The 5,572-nt window shown below is 50.0% G+C and overlaps 1 long non-coding RNA gene across 1 annotated transcript in view; it reads left to right on the forward strand.

Moving 5' to 3' along the window:
• LOC105004476 overlaps window positions 1-3,197 on the forward strand; it is a 5,199-nt gene extending 2,002 nt beyond the window's left edge. The window contains exons 2-3 of the long non-coding RNA XR_827220.1: window positions 242-383; window positions 2,821-3,197. This is a non-coding gene — a long non-coding RNA (uncharacterized LOC105004476). The remainder of the gene's footprint in view (window positions 1-241; window positions 384-2,820) is intronic.
• The last annotated feature ends 2,375 nt before the right edge of the window (window positions 3,198-5,572 follow it).

The following is a 5,572-nucleotide window of genomic DNA, read 5'->3' on the forward strand; positions in this document are numbered from 1 at the left end:
ATCACAGAAGAGAGACCCTCTGAGTAGTGGCAATCATTCCCAGGCCATCATGGACCTCAGATGAGATGCCAAGGGCCCAGACGTGATTTCACTATAAATGGTTTGCTCATTGGTGTTTGACCTCTACTTTCCATCGATTTGATTTCCAGTTCCTAGTGTTTACTGATTGGGAAAAAAAAAGCTCAAGCTAATGAAATCTCTCCCTACTTCTTTCCTACTTTTCTGGATGTCATAAATGAAGAGGTGTTTCCATGCGGTGACCTTAAGAGTCCCATTGTTTCCTGTGAATGATGGGCCCTGGCTGCCTTCCACCCATATTTCCAGGCCTTTAGAGTGAGACTGGTCATGGGCCTCCTTCTGGCCAACGGCTGTGAAGAGAGCCGGTAAGTGTCGCTTTTAGGCTGAGGCTTGTAAGAGTGGGTGTGAGTTCTCCCGTGGCGCTCTCCCCCTGCTCCCTGATGATGGAGGTAGTCTGGGTCCCCAAGTCACTGCTCGGAAAGAAGCTGCCTGGAGAGCTGCAGGTCCCACAGCAGACTTCACAGGAGAGAGAAACAAGCCTTTGTTGTATTAAGTCACAGAGATTGCAGGATTAATTTGTTACCACCGAATAACCTAGCCACCTTGACAAACGCAGTCCCCACAGCCCCCCTTCAGCAACACCACAGCACCTCGTACATGTCAGGCACTGTGCTAGGAAGAGACATGAGACACAGTGGGTGTCCTCACCCTTGACGAGGCAGCAGATGAAAACAAATGAGTTTTTATAAAGCAGAGTGTCAGTACTGTGACAAGAAGAAGTGCAGCATCCACAAGGAATCCAAAGAAAGGGTGGACAAGGTGGAGGGACGAACAAGTCACAGAAGGCTTCCCAGCTGGGAAGTCCCTTCTCAGCTGGGTTGTAGTGGATGAATAGAAGTCAGTCCGATGGCTGCAAACTGGTGGTTTGTACCATTTGGTCAGCACAGTATTTTAAATGTTAATAATATTTAAAAATGAGGAGTCTTGTAAAATTCTGGATTTGGGGCTTCACTTTAAAAACTCAGGATAAAGGGATTTCCCTGGTGGTCCAATAGTTAAGAATCCACCTTCCAATGCAGGAGATGAGGGTTCAATCCCTGGTCAGGGAGGTAAGATCCCGCAGGATGCAGGGCAACTAAGCTGGCCTGCCACAACCACTGAAACCTACATGATCTAGGGCCAGTGCTCCACAGCCAGCGAGAAGCCTCCACACACGCAGCTAGGCAAAGTCTTCATGCTGCAGTGAAGAGCCCATGCACCACAGCAAAGACGCAGCTCAGCCCCTCAACCCCAAAAGAATCCAGCTCCAACAACTGGCTGGAGCCGGCAGAGGCGTCCCCTCTAGACAGGCACGGCTATTCCAGGTCATCTCAGTTACCTTCATGCATTTGCTCCCTGCCAGCCAGCAGACAGTTGGGTTTGCAACCCCCGAGTGAGCAATTCTCATTAGACTTTGTCAACCCAGCAGATCCTTTTCAGCCATGAAAAGTCTGAAGAACCACGAGCCAGGCTTGTCCAGCCACCTTCGTCTCCCAGACCATCAGAGGCTCCAGGAGATCTTCATGGGAAGCACAAGAGGCCCTGCCTCGGCTGACCATGTCCCCAGAGTGGGAGGAACCCTGGTCCAGCCAGGGTGGGAGAAAGGAAGCCCCGTTATGGTCCCAGAGAGGCAGGCCTGCACCTCCCACACACACCCCTTGTAGAAGACATGCACTACTGGGCTTCGGCTGCCCAGAATCCATTTCTCCTCCTTTTAGTAATAGTCCTTCGATTTCCTTTTCGGGAACAACCCCTTCCTCAGTGTTCAAACTTGGAGTGAGTCTAATCAAACCTCCATGCTATCTGTTGGCCAAGAGGCGGACACAGGACACACGGCAGGCCTGCTTGTGCCCCTCCTGGGGCTGTGAATCACATGAAGACTGAGGCGAAGAAGAAACAGCTGTTGTGGCCGATGCAACCCAAAGGGGAACTTAGGGAAAAATGACTTCAGTTCCTGCTCCCGAACTCCTAGTCTGCCCCAGCCCCTATCCTTTCCTGGGTCTGACAACAAGCCTGGCCTTTGATTCTGGGAGCTATCTGATACTGTCTTCATAATCCCTGCTTCTGGTTGAGTGAGCCTGAATGGTTTCTGTTGCTTCCTACCAACACACCCTAACTCATACCCAGCCCCTCTCAAAGGCTGGTATGAATGGCCTGGGTTCACACCAGATTTCCCCTGAGCACCTAGCTGGTGCAGGCTGTGGAGGCAGGCCTTGCCTGTCCCCAGTCCTCAGCTCCTTCCTCCCCTCTGTCAGAGCCACCTTCTGCAGGCCCAGCCTCACTAGGAACTGGGATCCCTCCCGGGCCCACCCTCTGGGGTCACCCCTAGCTGTCCTGACTATTGTGTGGCCGCTGCCCTGGTCAGCCTGGCAGCTCAGGGTCATCTGCCCAGCAATCTGACTACTCAGGATGCGGCCTCCTCTGCCCTCCCCAGGACAACGCTTGCCCCAAAGCTTGTGGCCAAGTCAGAAGACATCCTGCTTGTGGGCCGGCCTGGACTCTGGGGCCGTGCCTCTGCCAGCCTGAGTTTTTTCTTGGTCGAGGACTACCTTTATGTGTTTCTATGTCTCTATCCTACTTGTACTTTTATTACCTTTATACTGAACAAAAGTAACACTCCCTTTTTAACCTTTAAAACATGTACTTGAAAAGGGAACAGGAGATCCTTCTCATAAACAGAATACCTGTATTGTGTTCTATACATAGAAAGTAATAGTAAAAAAAAAAATACATGGAAAAGACAACATTGTTATTCATTTTCAGCCAGATACTCTTGGCAGCTGAAGACTGGGTCTCTGTCTTGGAAATGAAGATCAACAAGCATTAGAGAGGCCTCAAGGAGATGCTCCCCTACAACTGAGACTTCCTCCTTGATGGAATCAGCTGAAGAGGAAGTAACTCTCTCCCGGGGGTATTTGACTTGTGCCTGAATAACTCTCCAAGTAATCTCATAGACCACTTGTGGTTGGCACCCGTGGATGCTGCCTCAGCAGCCTCTGTCTGCTTCAAGATCCTGTGGCCAGCTGACTGCCAGGACCCGCTCACTGCTGCCCTCTGGGGCTGGCCCACTGCTGCCTGCCTGAAATTGACCACTGCTGCCTGCCCCACCGGAGAAGGCAATGACACCCCATTCCAGTACTCTTGCCTGGAAAATTCCATGGATGGAGGAGCCTGGTAGGCTGCAGTCCATGGGATCACTGAGAGTCGGACATGACTGAGTGACTTCACTTTCACTTTTCACTTTCATGCATTGGAGAAGGAAATGGCAACCCACTCCAGTGTTCTTGCCTGGAGAATCCCAGGGGCGGCAGAGCCTGGTGGGCTGCTGCCTATGGGGTCACACAGAGTCGGACACGACTGAAGCGACTTAGCAGCAGCAGCAGCCTGCCCCACGCCCATCAAACACTGGATTCCAGACTGACCAGGCCTGGACAATTGCTTTGCCCGAGTGGAGAGCTTGGTTCTAGGCTGAGCCATCCCAGCAAGGTACAGAAAGTTATAAGAATTCACCATCTTGAGCCCGCCTTAAATGACAGGCACTATGGTAGCTGTTTTATACACATCATTTCAAATTTTGCCACCTTACAGTCATTCATGTATCACCTTCATGATTTCTGCTGTTATCAGTGCTGTTCATTTACTTAGTGTTTTTCTTTAAATCGATTTGCCTTTCAAAAAGCACAGAATTTTATTTTAAAAGGAAATGCTATATTATTTTCATAAATCATGAAGTCTAACATGCTGCTTATATTTTTCTAACATGCATCAATCGTGAGCTATTAAAATAATAAATGTTTATCCCTAACCACCTAAAACCATCACACATACCATCAATCACACGCGCACCAGCCTTTGGGAAATACGACAGCATCTTAGCTAATGCTCAAACATCCTTGGAAGAAGGATGGTTTACAGACAAGAATGTGGAGGCTCAGAAGGGCCCCATCTCATGTCCATAGGCGGAAAGTCTAGGGGCTGAGATTTGCATCCAGACAGCCTAACGCAGATGCCTAGACTATTTCAACACTGGTGCTTTCCAAATGATTTTTCTCAATCCAAAGAATCCTTTAAAAATGAAAATGTGTGGATACCCAATATACATGTGTGTGAAGTCACTTCAGTCCTGTCCAGCGCTTTGCAACCCCATGGACTGTAGCCCACCAGGCTCCTCTGTCCATGGGATTCTCCAGGCAGGAATACTAGAGTGGGTTGCCATGACCTCCTCCAGGGGATCATCCCAGCCCAGGGATCGAACCCACATCTTATGTCTCCTGCATTGGCAGTTGGATTCTCTTTACCACTAGCACCATTTGGGGAGCCCAATCCAATGTATAAAATAGATAAAATTGCAGTTTTAAAAATCTGAATGGCATGGTCTAGGGTGGGTCAGGGGAATTTCCCTGGCTCAAACTCATCCTCTGGTGGCCCCTGAGAGTCTGCCTTCGAAGCCTGGTACTCTGTGGAACATTATTTTAAACCTGCACTGTACCACTCTTTCTTGACTCTCCTTAGTCCAATTTTCCCTATAGGCCACACTTCTGAGGGACAGCTTTTGAATCTGTGCTATCCTTTCTGGCTGGACGTCTTCACCCTGGGCTTTTGCCATCTTGAAATCTTGACATTTTCCATCTTTCCCTCTGGAAATCTTCTACTGGCATTGCAAGCCTTACTCTGCTCTCATAATTCATTCATTGAACACTGGCGTCTAACCTGTGCCCAGCTTTTTAGACGGCATGGGGGACTGAGGAGAGCAGATGCTGTGCCTCTGATGGGTTCTGAAGCCAGCGTGGGAGAGGGACTCACAGACACAGCTGCGCAGACTCACATCGCAGCCGTGCTTCACCAGAATCCCATTCATTTCCTCAGTTCCCTCTCCCTCAGATGCCTGGTCACATCCTGTGATGGGTGGTGACTGAGACGGAGCCAGCAGAGGGGACCCCAGCAGTGCTGGCTGGCCTCAATGTTGGGACTCCAGAGGTCTTGTCTGATTACTCACTAATGTTCCTGCATTGCTGCTCCCTTTAGTAACCACTGCCAGATGGAAACCTTGAATTAGACTCATACTCCCTAAGAACCCCAACCTCCCCTCCAGCAGGAAGACCAGTTTATGACTCTGCCAGCATCTGCAGTATGGGAGCTCTGCCTAACTGTGGGCTACCACAGGCCTTCTCCCCTCATGGTGGAGCTGATTTGGCCCCTCAAAGCTAGAGTCCATCTCCCACTGAAGTGGGTATCCCCCAAAGTCCTCTGTCTCCCAGGAAGAGAAGACTCTGTTGCCCTAAAATATGGAAAGATCCTCACAGAGTGCCAATAAGTTTTAAAGATTCCTGAAGGACATTCAGCCTTGCGATGCCCCCAACGCTGCTACTTTTTGGCAATGGCCCTGTCCTCTCTGAAATGCCTGCATCTTTGGAAGGCTCTGAATGCCCAGAACAGCACACTAGGGGTCTCCCCTGTGGGACCATGTCTAAGTCAGGCTCAAGTTCTAGGAAGCTTCTCCCTTGGTAGTCCATTT

The sequence above is a fragment of the Bison bison genome, unplaced genomic scaffold (assembly GCF_000754665.1).
Source record: "Bison bison bison isolate TAMUID 2011002044 unplaced genomic scaffold, Bison_UMD1.0 scf7180017864476, whole genome shotgun sequence".
In the NCBI taxonomy this organism is placed as follows: Eukaryota; Metazoa; Chordata; class Mammalia; order Artiodactyla; family Bovidae; genus Bison; species Bison bison.